The 13,436-nt window shown below is 50.6% G+C and overlaps 1 long non-coding RNA gene across 1 annotated transcript; it reads left to right on the plus strand.

The window, feature by feature from the left end:
• The first annotated feature begins 6,952 nt into the window (after nucleotides 1–6,952).
• LOC102376551 lies at nucleotides 6,953–13,062 on the plus strand. Its single transcript, XR_324286.1, has 3 exons — nucleotides 6,953–7,082; nucleotides 12,797–12,881; nucleotides 13,003–13,062. It is a non-coding gene; the product is annotated as an uncharacterized LOC102376551 (long non-coding RNA).
• The last annotated feature ends 374 nt before the right edge of the window (nucleotides 13,063–13,436 follow it).

Consider the following 13,436-nt stretch of genomic DNA (forward strand, 5'->3'; position numbering starts at 1 on the left):
GCCACTTAAACACTCTTGCCCCCAGCTGGTGCCAGTTCTCTGGCAGAGAAGGGTCTGTGGGGGACAGGTAGACCCCCAAGTAGAGCAGCAAGCCCATGCTTCAGCAGATCCCATGAAGCACAGTTGGGAGTCAGCCTACCTACCTCCCATCACCCACCACCAGGCCAAAGCTCTTGACCTATATGACCCAGGCAGAGGAGGCCACCAAGACCAATGACTGGCAGGCCTCCACATGTGCCAGGTCACCTGAGTCCTGGACCACGAGGAGTATGTCTTCAGCATAGGCTGACAGGACTAGCCGCACCACCGGCTTCCAGAGCATCAACCCTGCTGCCTGCTTCCACAGGAAAATGAAGAAGGGCTCCAGGGCCAAGGTGTACAACTGGCCTGACAGCAGGCAGCCTCGACGCACCCCTCTCCTGAATGGGATGGGCTCCATCAAGGTCCAGCTGAGCTTGACCAAACACTCTGAAGAGGCATACAGCACCTGGAGAGCCTGCACAAAGCAGAGCCTGAAGCCAAAAGCCCACAGCATGCCTGCGAGGTACCCACGATCCCCCCTGTCAAATGCATTCTTCTGGTCCAGTGATAGGAGGGAAAAAGACAGGCCTCCCTGGCATGCTAGCTTCAGGAGATCCTGAACCAGTTACAGGTTGTTGAAGATGGAATGTCCAGGCACCGTGTACATCTGGTTGGGAAGGATTATGTCCATCAGGACGGACTGCTAGGTCAGCACAGCCCTCTGGCATGACAGGGGGAACTCCCCATTTCCCCTGGTTAGGGTTGAGGTGGTGGGGCAGTTAAAGTGGGGGGCAGCTAAGGGCAGGGGTCTCCCTCTCCTCCCCCAGCCACTACCCCCCTCCCTGGGACTCTGCCATACTTGGTTGGGGTGGGGTCCCCCAAGCTCATGGGGGGGGCTGCTAGCTGTGGCTGGGGTACCAGAGGGGCCTGAGTGGGGAGGGGCACTGGTGGTAGGGGCACCCCTTTTGCCAGTGGGACCTGTGGATGCCCTCCCAACCTGACCCATGAGGCACTCATGATGCAAGTGCACCGGGGCACAGCACCAGATGCACCACAGGTCCCCCAGCATATAGAAAATTCTCGCTAGGGCCCCCTGAAAAGTAATTATGAGGCTGCCTTCATCCTCCAGCCACAATCCCACCACCAGCTGGATCATGACCTGATGGCAGAATGAGCACACATGGCAGAGGCCAGGGTCTTGGCACCCCAGCAAGAGGGTCACCACCGGGGAGATAACTCTCCCCAGGGTTTGGAGATGGGGGAGCAGAGCCCAATTGGGGATATAAGGTGAGACAGAGCTTAGGACCACTCTGGTCCCCAACTCTTCTAGGGGTTCGAGGGGGACATATTTGCCCTCCACCATGATCCCCCTCTCCACCACCTTTTGTGTGGTGGCCTCCAAGGCAAGGGAAAAGAACCCCTTGCCATGAAAGCAGGAGGCCACCACAATCTTAGGGGCTGACACTACCTGAGCCAGGGCCTGCATCCAGGTCTCAAAATGCAGGGGCTCCCTCCTGGGCAGTTGGCACTTCACCTTGTGCTTACAGGTGAGTGCTGGAAAGGGGGCCCCACGGCTCGAGCTGGAAGGGTCAGTGTTGGAGGGTCCAGGCCCCACAGCTGTGGGTCACCCTGCAGCTGCCTGTGCATAGCTGCAGTTCCCCTGCTGGGGGCCTGCATTGGTGGGGCCAGGGCTAGGGTCAGGGACAGGTGGAGTGGGTACGCCAGTTGGTGTGGTCCATTTGGTCCCCTCAGGTGCTGGTGGTCTAGGCTTGGGTGCAGGACCTTGCCCTTCCCCCATCTGTGAAGCCCTTCCCACTGCCCTTGTCCCTGGCCCCTGATGGTGGGAAAGGGGGCTTAGGAACTCCTCCAGGAGAGGCCTGGCCAGGGGAGACTCCCTAGCCCTGCTGGAGTCTCACCTGCCCCTGCAGCAGAGATCTCAGGCTTCTCTACCCCTGGAGGAGGTTGTTTGGACTCTGCCTCCAGGGTGGGGCTGCAGGGGCATGCATCCCCTTGGGGGCTTGGTTGGGATCTGCCCTCATAGTGGGGGCTGCAAGAAGTTCTGTGGAGGAATCTTCCCCCCCAGAAGGTTCCTTCCCAGCCACTGCTTCACATCAGGGAGAAGAAACCAAAAAAGAAACCACCAAAATACAGTGGGGTTGGTGAATCTAAAAGGGGCAGGCTGGGGTTGTGGGAGAGATATGGGGGAAGGAAAAGGGGCTGAAACTCACTGAGCTACATCCCCACAGGAAAAAAGCTGGGAGGGTTATGCTTGGGGAAATGTGGGGGAGGGGGAAAACACATACACACACAAGGGCTGAGGAGACTCTAGCTGCCTTACTCAGCCACACAATAAACACCAGGGCAGGGGGACTTACCACACAAGAGAAAACACACAGGGAAGGCTGCTGAAGCAGGTATAAAGATGGCTGAAGCAGTGGAGGGACTTCGTTTGTTGGAAAACAGTTTAGGAGCCCCTCAGGTCTCCAGCTAGTCATTCAGCAGCAGGTAGTCAAACAAAGCAGGATCAGATGTAGTGAGGCAGTTGTGAGGGAGGGCATGAGCAATCAGTCAATTAGGAAGTAGTCCAGTGCAGGCGTGGTATTGAGTGGTGCAAGGTGGTGCAACAGGGATTCTCCCTCTCCCCGAGAGTGGGCAGCAGTGGAACAGACAGCAGCAGTGATGGTAGGAGGATCCAGTTTAGCCACTCAGTGTGTTCTTCTGGTGACAGTGGAGGTGAAGGTGGGGGTTGGCCTGCCAAGGCAGCTGAGGCAGGCAAGGCACCTTTAGGCTGTGGCAATGATGGTGGGGGGAAGCCCACAGGCAGTGCAGGCTCCCTCCCCAGGCTATCCTCCAACCGCAGCTTGGTGGCAGGCTGGGCAACAGGCTGGAAACAGGGGTGCAGAACCTGGGGTGGGGTGCAATGCAGTAGGCCCCTCCCTGAGGGAGAGCAGCAACATGCAGCAGAGGATCCCCTCTGTGGGGGGGGGTGGGCAGCAGCAGCCCAAGGAACGAAGGGGTGCAGCTAACTTACTCCCAAAAGCTCTGAAATGAAGCCAGCAGCTAGCAGTAGCCACGCAGAAAGGGTCTTGGCCATCTTCTCCCAGAAGCTCCTGAGACCAAGCTTGCAGCAACCAGTAGCAGCCTGGGACAGGAAGGGACATAGCCAACTTTCTCCCAGAAGCTCCTGAGAGTAAGTAGCCCTGAACTACTTGCCAGGGCAGCTTTTTGTATTGACCAGCCAGGACAGGGCAGCTTTTTACGGTGCTGGCCCCAAGCTCTAGCTCCCTCTGGCTGCAGGTCTGGGAGGAGCCAGGCAGGGGTATTTTGCCCCAAGTGGCACAACTTGCACCACAACAAAGTGCATGTCTGGGCACATGTGCTGAGGCAAAAAGCCATGGCTCAAATTTGCACTGCTTCTATTTGAGCTGCTTTAAGTGCACATGCCTACATGGAACCAATTGATTATCAAGAGGCTGTGTGAGCTGGTGGCTAGAGCAGGGGAGTGCTATTGCCGGCTGACCACTTCTTTGTCTGTAAAGCAAGTCATTTTGGCTCAGTCTCACACAGGTGATTTAAGAGTGATGTTGTAGCCATGACAGTTCAGAAATTATGCAAGAGGCAAGGATTGCTTAAGATGAAATATTTTATTGGACCAATTATGCAGTTGGGATAAAGTAAGACAGGATTTCATCAGGTGATTTAAGTGTTGCAGTGCTAAGAGTCACAGCCTGCAACTGCAAGGTGCCACTCCACCTTTTAGAAGTCATAGGATCTAAGTGAGGGCCCAGGCTGCCTGAACAAGGCATGGGAGATGTTAGGTGCCCAAGATGAGAGCCACAGGGTGCATCTACAAAAGACATTTACTGTGGAGTTGCCTAATTAGCTCCACAGTAAAGTCTCAGCCTCTATATGTGTGGCCGTATTAGGTCGCAGTAAACTAATTAACTCCACTGTAGGTTAGTACTGGTAAATACAAGTACTATCCAGCAGCAGCATTATTTAGTGCATAGCAATATACATGTAGATCAGGGGCGGGCAATTATTTCGGGTGCAGGGCCGCTTACTGAGTTTTGGCAAGGCATCGAGGGCTGCATGACAGGCAGCCAGGGGCAGATAAATATTAACTTTCTAAAATTTTTAAGGTCCCTGCAGGCCAGATAGAATGGCCTGGTGGGCCACATCTGGCCCATGGGCCGCATTTTGCCCACCCCTGATGTAGATGCTGACAGAGCTGGCTACATGAGGGATGAGGGTGCTTCAGTGTGGGAGCTGCCTGCAGGCTAGCCCCTCACTGGAGTGCCCTCATGCCTCAGCCAGCCCCTCTGCAGCATGTTGAGCTGGGTCAGAGCAGCTCTGGGCTGGCAAGCTGATCCCCCAGGCTCCCTGCCAGCTGGGGCTGCTCCAACCAAGCTCAATATGCCGCAGTTCTGGGCACACACAAACACGGTGCCCAAGAGCAATAAAATCTGGTATATATTGTGCTGGAGTTTATTGCCTCTCATTAATTTCACATGTAGACATGCCTACAGAAGCCAACGTGTTGAGCAAGGAGCTAACTGGGCTCATCAAGAAGAAATTCTGAGAGAAGGTGGGCTTGTTAAACCTTATCCTTTCTGGGTCTTAGGCACTAGGGCTGTGCAAAATGGCTGTGTTTCGATTCGGTTTCAGATTCAGCTGTTTCGGAGGACAGTGATTCGTTTCAGTGTTTCAGATCACTGTCCTGTTCCACTGCTCCGCTGAATCTCCTCCAAATCTATTTTGAACGGGCTGCAAGCTTCACACAGCTTTACTGCCCAACCAGGCTGCAGGGCCCAAGTGGGGAGCAGAATGGGGCCATGGATGGCTCGTCTGGGGGAGGGGGAGGGCCACTGCCCTCCATGCAGGCAAGGAGACCCCTGCACAGATTTTTGATCCCTGTCACGCCGTGTCATGGGGCAGGAAAGCAGCGCAGAGCAGTGAGCAAGCTTGCTGGTCCTTGCCATGTGACTTGCTTCCGCAAGGAGCAGAGATCTGTGCTGGAGGTCTCCTAGCCACCACTGCTGGCCCTGTGCTGCCCCAGCGATGTAGGGGTGTGCGGGGCAGGCAGCAGCCACGAGGAGACCCCAGCGCTGATCTTAGCTCCCTGTGGAGCTGAGTCATGTGGCAGGGAGCAGCACTAACCTGCTGAGTGACATGGCTCTGCAGGGAGCAGAGATCCGAGCCAGGTGTCTGCTCAGTGCCACTGCCTGCCCAAGATCTCTGCTCGTTGCAGAGTCAAGTTGTGTGACAGGGACCAGCACTACCCTGCCACATGACCTGGCTCCACAGCGAGCAGAGATCCATGCTGGGGTCTCCTCACCACCGCTGCCCATCCCGTGCAGCCCCGTGTCTTCAGGACAGTGTGGGGCAGGCAGCAGTGGTGAGGAGACCACCAGCACAGATCTCTGCTCCCTGTGAAGCCAAGGCACACGGCAGGGCAGCAGCATACAGATGATTCCCTGCAAGCCTGGCTCCAAAACACCAAAATTTTCCAAAACATTTCTGAAACATTTTGGATGCCTCGTTCTGTTTCAGAGATGTTTCAGAGCCTTCCATTTCAATTCAGAGTCAGCATTTCATGCACTGAAACAATGCAAAACACCTCTGAAATGAAATTGCTGCTGAAATTTTGCACAGCCCTATTAGGCACCTTACTCTAGGCTGTAGGGAAGTAGTCATATCCACTTGGAATTCACAATGGTCACCCATCATTAGGCACTTAAGAAAAATCAAGGAGGGACATATACTTTATTTCAAATGGCAGGAGAATATAAAAATGCCACTAACACTATTTTGTCCAGTTTTGAGCCCCACACTTCCAGAAAGATGTGGACAGATTAGAAAAAGCCCACTGCAGAACAATAAAAAATTATTAGGATCCTGAGACATAAGATTTATGAGGAAAGGCTGAGAGATCTAAGGTTATTTAGTCTGAAGAAGAGAAGACTGAGGGGAGATTTGATAGTCTTCAAATACCTGAAGGGCAATTATAGAGAGGATGGAGATAAGCTTCAAGAAGTATGTGGACAGTTTGGAAAGAGTTCAGCTCAGAGCAACAAAAATGTTCAGATGCCTGGGAAACAATATGTATAAGAAAAGGCTGAAAGAGCTGTGGTCATAAGGGACAGGACTGGAAGGGATGGCCTCAAGCTTTGGCAAGAGAAATGTAGGTCAGAGATCAGGAGGGACTTTCTATGATTGTGGTCCAGCATTAGAACAGCCTACCTAGAGAACTGTGGAATCTCCATTCTTGGAAGTTTTCAAGAGCAGGCTTGACAAACACTTGACTGGGTTGGTTTAGTCAGTGATAATCCTGCCTTTAACATGAGATAGACCAAATGACCTTGTGAGGTCCCTTCCAGCCCTAGTTTCCTATGATCCTTTGATCCTAACTCTCATTGTGCTTATTCTCTAGCCTAGTGAAGAGCTGAAGCGCTAGCTTTCACTGCATCTGTATCTTATCATGTGTATGTGTAGCACCTAATAGGGCTATCTCCACCAAGACTTTATTGTAATGCAAAATTAATAATAATAATAATAATAATAATGGAGACCACAAGCAAGAGGGGAAAAAAACCAAGGATCTTGAATATTAGAGTATTATGATATATATGTCATTTGGTAATAATGTAAAGCTATTGCAATAGCAAGACTTGTCAGAAAGACTTTAAAACTAGACACAGAAAAAGGGATCAGAAGAAGGAGGTCTTTTCCTTGTAAAAAAGAACCTGGCACTATATTCTACTGCATATGAAAGACTTAACTCCAGCTGGTGACAGAAAACACAGGCTATCTCAATTTAAAAAAAAAAAGATTAACACTATCTCCAGTTTTTGCAAACAGTGTGGAAAAAATCCAAGGTGACCTAGCAGTGATGGTAAACTCATGGGATATGTGATTTCCAGGGGAAAAATGTATCAGAATGAATCTCATAGGTGGAATGATAGCATGGTGTATACAAGTTATCTTTAAAGGACAGAAAAGAAACCAGGTAAAAGCAACAGCCATGGATTCAACTCTCAGTTTGCCTCTTTCCATTGCAGGTAAAGAATTCATAGTTCCATCTTGACTCATCTCAATTTATTAATTTCTTGTTGTGTATGGGTATATTCAGATCTTTTAGAAGTCTTCATCTGCTATGTACTGGATGCTTGTTTTAATAAGGAAGAATTCTGCAAGTCAGCTGTATTTCCCCTCTGTATTTCCCCCACCTGACTTATGGACCTTCTAATGTAAAATTAGTAATGGTTTTTCTCTATGGATTTAGGTGTTGTTGTTAATGCAAATGAGGACAAATTGGTCACAGGTTGTTTTTTGGTCTAAGAAAGACAATCACTTTGAACAAGTGTTTGGAGAAGGTGGAAATCAATGGGAGTGAGGCACCAATATAGGAGGTAGAGAAATGAAGGGGTGAAATTATTTTGCAGAGCTGACTTTAAAAGTTTTCAGGTTTTATTTCAAATTAAACTCTTAGCAATTTCAACCAACTGAATCAATAGCTTTTTAAAAAAATCTCATATTGTACTTATTCACCTGACATGGAAAATAGCAGTATGTTGATTGTGACAGGGGGCCACCCCAGGGCCAGGTCTCATATTAGCCCACCCACCTGTCTAGGGCAGTCTGCCCCATCTCACCTGCCACAACTTGATGTAACATTAGATATTATAAGCGGGAGGCTTCCCATTCACTTCTTCAATGTAAGGGGGCACTATCTACAGCTTTGTACTTCCCCTACAACCATGGCCCATGCCATGCAGATGACATCCAGCACAGATAAGGAAGTTGTGCTATGCTCTGACTTGAGGCTGGGCCCAACTCAGCACACTGTTAGGCCTCTCTCGCACTGCGCTGTTCCAGGCCTCACACATACAGCCCCCCTCTCACTGGGGCCTCTACCACTCCTTCTGCTCTCACCAGGCTTCTCCTACTCTTGCCCTTTACCAGGCCTCATTCACGTCACCCTGCTGCCTTAAGCAACCATGTGGGCCATCAGGTTTGTCTCTTCACTCCTTAGCTGGCCCTGCAGCCTTTTGGGCCTCTACCATGACCCTCATCTGCACGGTGTCTGGGCAATTCACCAAACAGTGGGTTGACTTGGCTCCTGGCCCCTCATTGGGTAACTCAACTCACAGATTGCCTAATTAGGGCCAATTACTTGCCCCTTCTACTCATGACTTCCTCTGAGCTACCTTGCTTGACATTCACCCCCATCTCTCTGGGGCCTCAACACTCACCCCCATCTCTGGGGTCAAACACTCCTGCCTCATGGGGCTCAGGTGCCACTATAGGTGGGCCTGGCCCCCCTAACCTCATAATTACTCACAGAGGCATGGGGGCCTGGGTTACAAGGCACCCTTACCCGCCTTTTATTGGGGCGATAACTGGCCTGGCATTTCTGGGGGACTATTCCACCACGAACAGCCCCACCAGGCCACCCATCCCCGGCAGGGTGCAGTTTTCAGTCATACCCAGGACCAGGAACCTCCTGCCATCCCCATAGCTCCTGCCCTTAACTCCAAGATGTTCTGAGCAGCAGCTCAGCCAGGTGTTGGTCTCTTGGGTGCAGGCAGCAGACTGCTGCCTCTGCCCTGTGGCCTAGCCTTAAAATGGCCACCTTATCAGGGCTGGCCTGCACCTACCAGCTGCTCTCAGCTCTTAAAGTGGCAGGCACTGCCACATTGATTCATCAATGTCAGTTGCTCATGAAAAGATCTCTCTTCTGATTCTGATGTAAACACTTCAATTCAGAATATTTCTCACATCAGTTAGAATCATGGTCAAAAGATAGGATGTTTTCCATTTCCCTTTCTTGTTCGTCTTTGTCACAAGCTTGGCATTTAATCATTCTGGTGCCCCTGTCACCTGCCAAAAACAGAAGCAGATGATCATAGTTTGGAGCAGAAGCTGGAGTTTTCATTCCTTGATTAGCTAATCTTTCACCACAGGTTAGTTAAATGGCCACCTAGTCAGAGTACACAATGTCAAAGAAAGTGTCAGGGAATGACAAAAGGGTAATAATGGAATGAAGAAAATATAATTGATGTATTATTAATGATCTGGAATAAATATATGAAAAGTAGGGTTGTGCAAAGCTTTGGGTGGTGATTCGATTCGGAGGAGATTCGGCCCGATTTGGTGGCTGAATCTCTGAATCCGAATCAAATCAGGGGACCAATTTAAAGGTCCAAATTGATTCAAAGCTCTCTGAATCTTTGGAAAAGATTTGGAGAGCTTTGATGATCTGGGCAGTCCTCAGTGGCTGCAGCAGGGAGCTGCAACCAACTCTGAGCTGGTAAGTACTGGGGCGGGGGAGGGGACCATGGTGGGACCCCTGCCAGCCCCTCCGACCACTCGCTCACCCCTGCATGGCTACCCCTGCCAGTTCCAGCTCCCAGTACATTAAAAAAAAGCCCCAGCTCACTGGGTGCTGCTGGGGGCGATCCCTGCTGCCCCCCACTGCTCCGCACTGCATGGGGGGCTCTGCACAAGATCTGTGACCCCCCCCAATCCCCCAGCCCCGCCATGGGTGCCCCCCCCCAGGCCAGCTCCAGCCCTTTAAGAAAAAAAAGCCAAGAAAGGCCCAGGACTCACTGCTCCTGCAGCAGCCTTGGGGCTTCAGGGGCTCATGCAGAGCCCCCCATGTGGTGTGGGGCAGTGGGGATTGGCCCCTGCTGGCAGGAGCGGTAAGTCCAGGGGGGGTTTCAGTTTTTTTTTTCTTAAAGGACTGGAGCTGACCCTGGCAGGGCACCCATGTTGGGGCTGGGAGAGTGGAGGGGGGGTTGGGGGCTCATGTAGAGCCTCCCATGCAGCGTGGGACAGTGCGGGGAAGCGGGGATTGCCGCCCGCCCAGCAGCACCCACTGAGCTGGGGCTTTTTTTTTAACAAATGCTGGGACCTTTAGTGGGTGGGGCAGCCAATGGCAGGGCTGGGAGAAGGGCAGGGGATGGGCCTGGCTGATTCGGAGATTCAGAGATTCGGCAGCAGAATCAGAGTCAGCTAAATTGAATCAAGACAGTGATTCGAATCACCAAATCAAATCACTGTCCCCTGAATCAACTGAATCTGAATCCAATGTGAATACTAGCCACTTCACACAGTCCCAATGCAAAGCACCAGGGAAGTGCAGTGTTTTAATTGAACAATGATGGCCAACTGCTGCAATACATATAGACCAATCAGTCTGATATCCGTCCCTGGAAAAAATCCTGGAGAAAATTGTCAAGGGACCCATCAATGCCAGACTAATGGAAGGAAAGCTTCTGAATGCCAGCCAACATATCTTTGTTACTGGCAAGGTCTTTCCTGCCCAACCTCATCTCCTTCTATGACCAGGTAACATATGCCCTGGACAAGGGAGATTATGTGGATGTCATATATCTGGACTTCAAGAAGGCCTTTGACTGAGCTCCCTATGATGTCCTCATGGTTAAGCTGGGGAATTGTGGCCTTGATCATCATACGGTCCAACGTCTAGGCAACTGGCTATGGGGTCAGACCCAAAGAGTACTAGTTTAAGGGAGCAAATCAATGTGGCGCAGGATTACCAGTGGAGTCCCTCAGGACTTAGTATTCAGGTGAATACTCTTTAACATTTTCATCAATGATCTAGATTTGGGAGTCAGATGTGAACTGGCCAAGTTCATGGATGATATCAAATTATGGGGGAGGGCCATCACACTACAGGACAGGCTGGGAATACAGGCCGACTTGGACGCAGTCTCAAGGTGGGTTGACCAAAACCAGATGGCCTTCAATGCAGAGAAGTGCAAGGTGCTGCACCTTGGTAGGAAGAACCCTCAGCATACTTACAGGCTTGGCAGTGCTACGCTTGCTAGCACCATGACCGAAAGGGACTTGAAGGGGTCTTGATTGACCACAAGAAGAATATGAGCCACGAATGTGATGTGGTGGTGGGCAAAGCTAACCAAACTCTGGCATGTATCCACCTATGCATCTCAAGCAAAACCAGGGAAATCATCCTTCTGCTTTACTCGGCCCTGGTGAGACCACAGCTAGAGTACTGCGTGCAATATTGGGCCCCCCAATTGAGGAAGGATGTAGAGAAGCTTGAGAGAGTCCAGAGGAGAGCCACTCATATGATCCAAGGCCTGAAGGGAAGGCCGTACAAAGAGAGGCTGAGGGATGTGGGACTCTTCAGTCTGGAGAAGAGAAGTCTCAGGAGGGACTTGGTGGCAGCCTACAACTTCATAAGAGGGGTACATCAGGACCTGGGAGAACACCTGTTCACCAGAGTTCCCTGAGGGATAACAAGGTGTAATGGCCATAAACTCCAGGAAGGCCAGTTTAGACTGGATATAAGAAAAAAGTTCTTTATGATGTATGTGTCCAGGGTATGGAACAAACTCCCCCCAGAGGTGGTGCAAGCACCTACCCTGGACTCCTTCAAAAAACTGCTGGATTTATTTATTGCTGGAATCATTTGATCCCAGCTGACTTCCCGCCTATGGCAGGGGGGATGGACCCTATGATCTCATGAGGTCCCTTCCAGGCCCTAATGTCTATGAAATCTATGAAAACACTGTAATTCAAGAGTATTTTTCACTTGAAATTGAAAAAATAATTCAGTTCCATTTTTGCTAATGCCCTTCTCTGTGTGCATTTGCTTTCCATGAATGGTAAAGTGGTTGAGTTGCTCTGGGGAGCTACAAGTACAAAGTTATGCTGTATTTATCAAATGTTGACAATATTTTGAGCAAATTTATATGAAGGGGAAAAGTGAAAATTATGTTGAAAATGTATGGCTGCTTTCTTTGGCTATAATCTTGCACAGATAATCTTGCACTAGAAATCTAATATTTTGTCAGGTGTGGTTTGATTGAAGGGTGTGATACATTAGGCAAAGCCATTTTCTGAAGCCCTGAAATGGAGTTTTAAACAAGTCACCCAAAAATGTATTGTACCCTTTGTAACTACAACTCTTCAGGCACTTCCAACCACTTTGTCTAAAAGTAGCAAGAGAATATTTGATATATTTTAGTGCAGGGGTGGGCAATTATTTCAGGCGGAGGGCCGCTTACTGAGTTTTGGCAAGCCATCAAGGGCTGCATGACAGGTAGCCAGGGGCAGATAAATTTAATTTTCTAAATTTTTAGGGGCGCTGTGGGCTCGATAGAATGGCCTGGCAGGTCGCAGCCAGCCCGTGGGCCGCATTTTGCCCAGCCGGGGGGGAGGCATGATGAGGTAAGGCTCACTCCAGGCAGAAGTGGGTAAGCAGTAGCAGGGCATGGCCCCTACTCCCACTGCTGCCACACCCACAGTCCCCACTCCCAGTGCTGCTGCACCCACATCCTGTACCCCCTGACCTAGCTGGGCAAGCAGCAGCAGGGCATAGCCGACCACTTGCCCAGCCAGGGTGGGGGGACACGGGATGCAGGCACAGCAGCACTGGGAGTGGGGGCTCTGCCCTGCTGCTGCTTGCCCCCTTTCACCCAGAGTGAGCCGCACCTGTATCATGCCCCCCTACCCACCCCAGCTGGGCAAGTGGCACCAGGGCATAGCCCTCATTCCCAGCACTGCCGCTCCCATATCCCATGCCCCCCTGCCCCACCTGGGCAAGTAGCAGGCTATGCATCGTGTGCTGCCAATGCAGTGGCCGTAGCTCTTGACAACAGCCATAGCATCAACGTAATGGTAGGTTTCTTTGCAAGTAGTTGGAAACTTTGGAGGGAATGAGTGGTTACATGACTTCCTTCAATACCGCAAACCTTCTGAACTTCATCACATTTCATTTCAGAGCCACAACCAAAAGTCCAAGGGCAGCAGGATGCTGGCTACCAGACCCAACACCCAGGGTGTGCAGCATCCTGGATGATATTTAGGTAATATGTCCCACCAACCTTCTAAGTGTGTTGGGGGGGGGGGGGGGGAAAGTCCATTTTTTCAACTGTGCACCAAAACCCCCTACTCTTCCTCTTCTTTCCTTTTCCGCCCTCCTCACAGAAAACTTTCATGGGCAGAACTCACTGGGGACAGCAAGCAGCCCACAGCCCAATGAAGAGAGTGGAGTGCTGAACCCACTTTTCTTTTTTTTTTTTTTTTTTACATTTTGTATTTATTTTATTTTTATATTTTGAAGTTGTATATAGTTATTGTTGTTGCTGCAGCGTTTTGAGTAAAATGTTTTATTCCGTTCTATAAATGTGTCATGTTTTCTTGGGGATGGTTGGGTTGGTTTTTGGAGACCGCACCCATGGTGCGGATGCTGTGCTTGGGGCGGGGGGGAGGGGTTTAGTCAGGGCATTCTTGCAAAGAGTTGCAAAGAGTTGCAGGGTGGACTAGTATTGGAGGGAAGGAAGGTCAAATGTTTGTTAAGTGGTAGCTAGGGTGCAGTGCAGCCAGCATGTCTTGTAAGAAAAAAGACTAAACAACCAGCG

This window comes from Alligator sinensis, unplaced genomic scaffold, assembly GCF_000455745.1.
Source record: "Alligator sinensis unplaced genomic scaffold, ASM45574v1 scaffold517_1, whole genome shotgun sequence".
In the NCBI taxonomy this organism is placed as follows: Eukaryota; Metazoa; Chordata; order Crocodylia; family Alligatoridae; genus Alligator; species Alligator sinensis.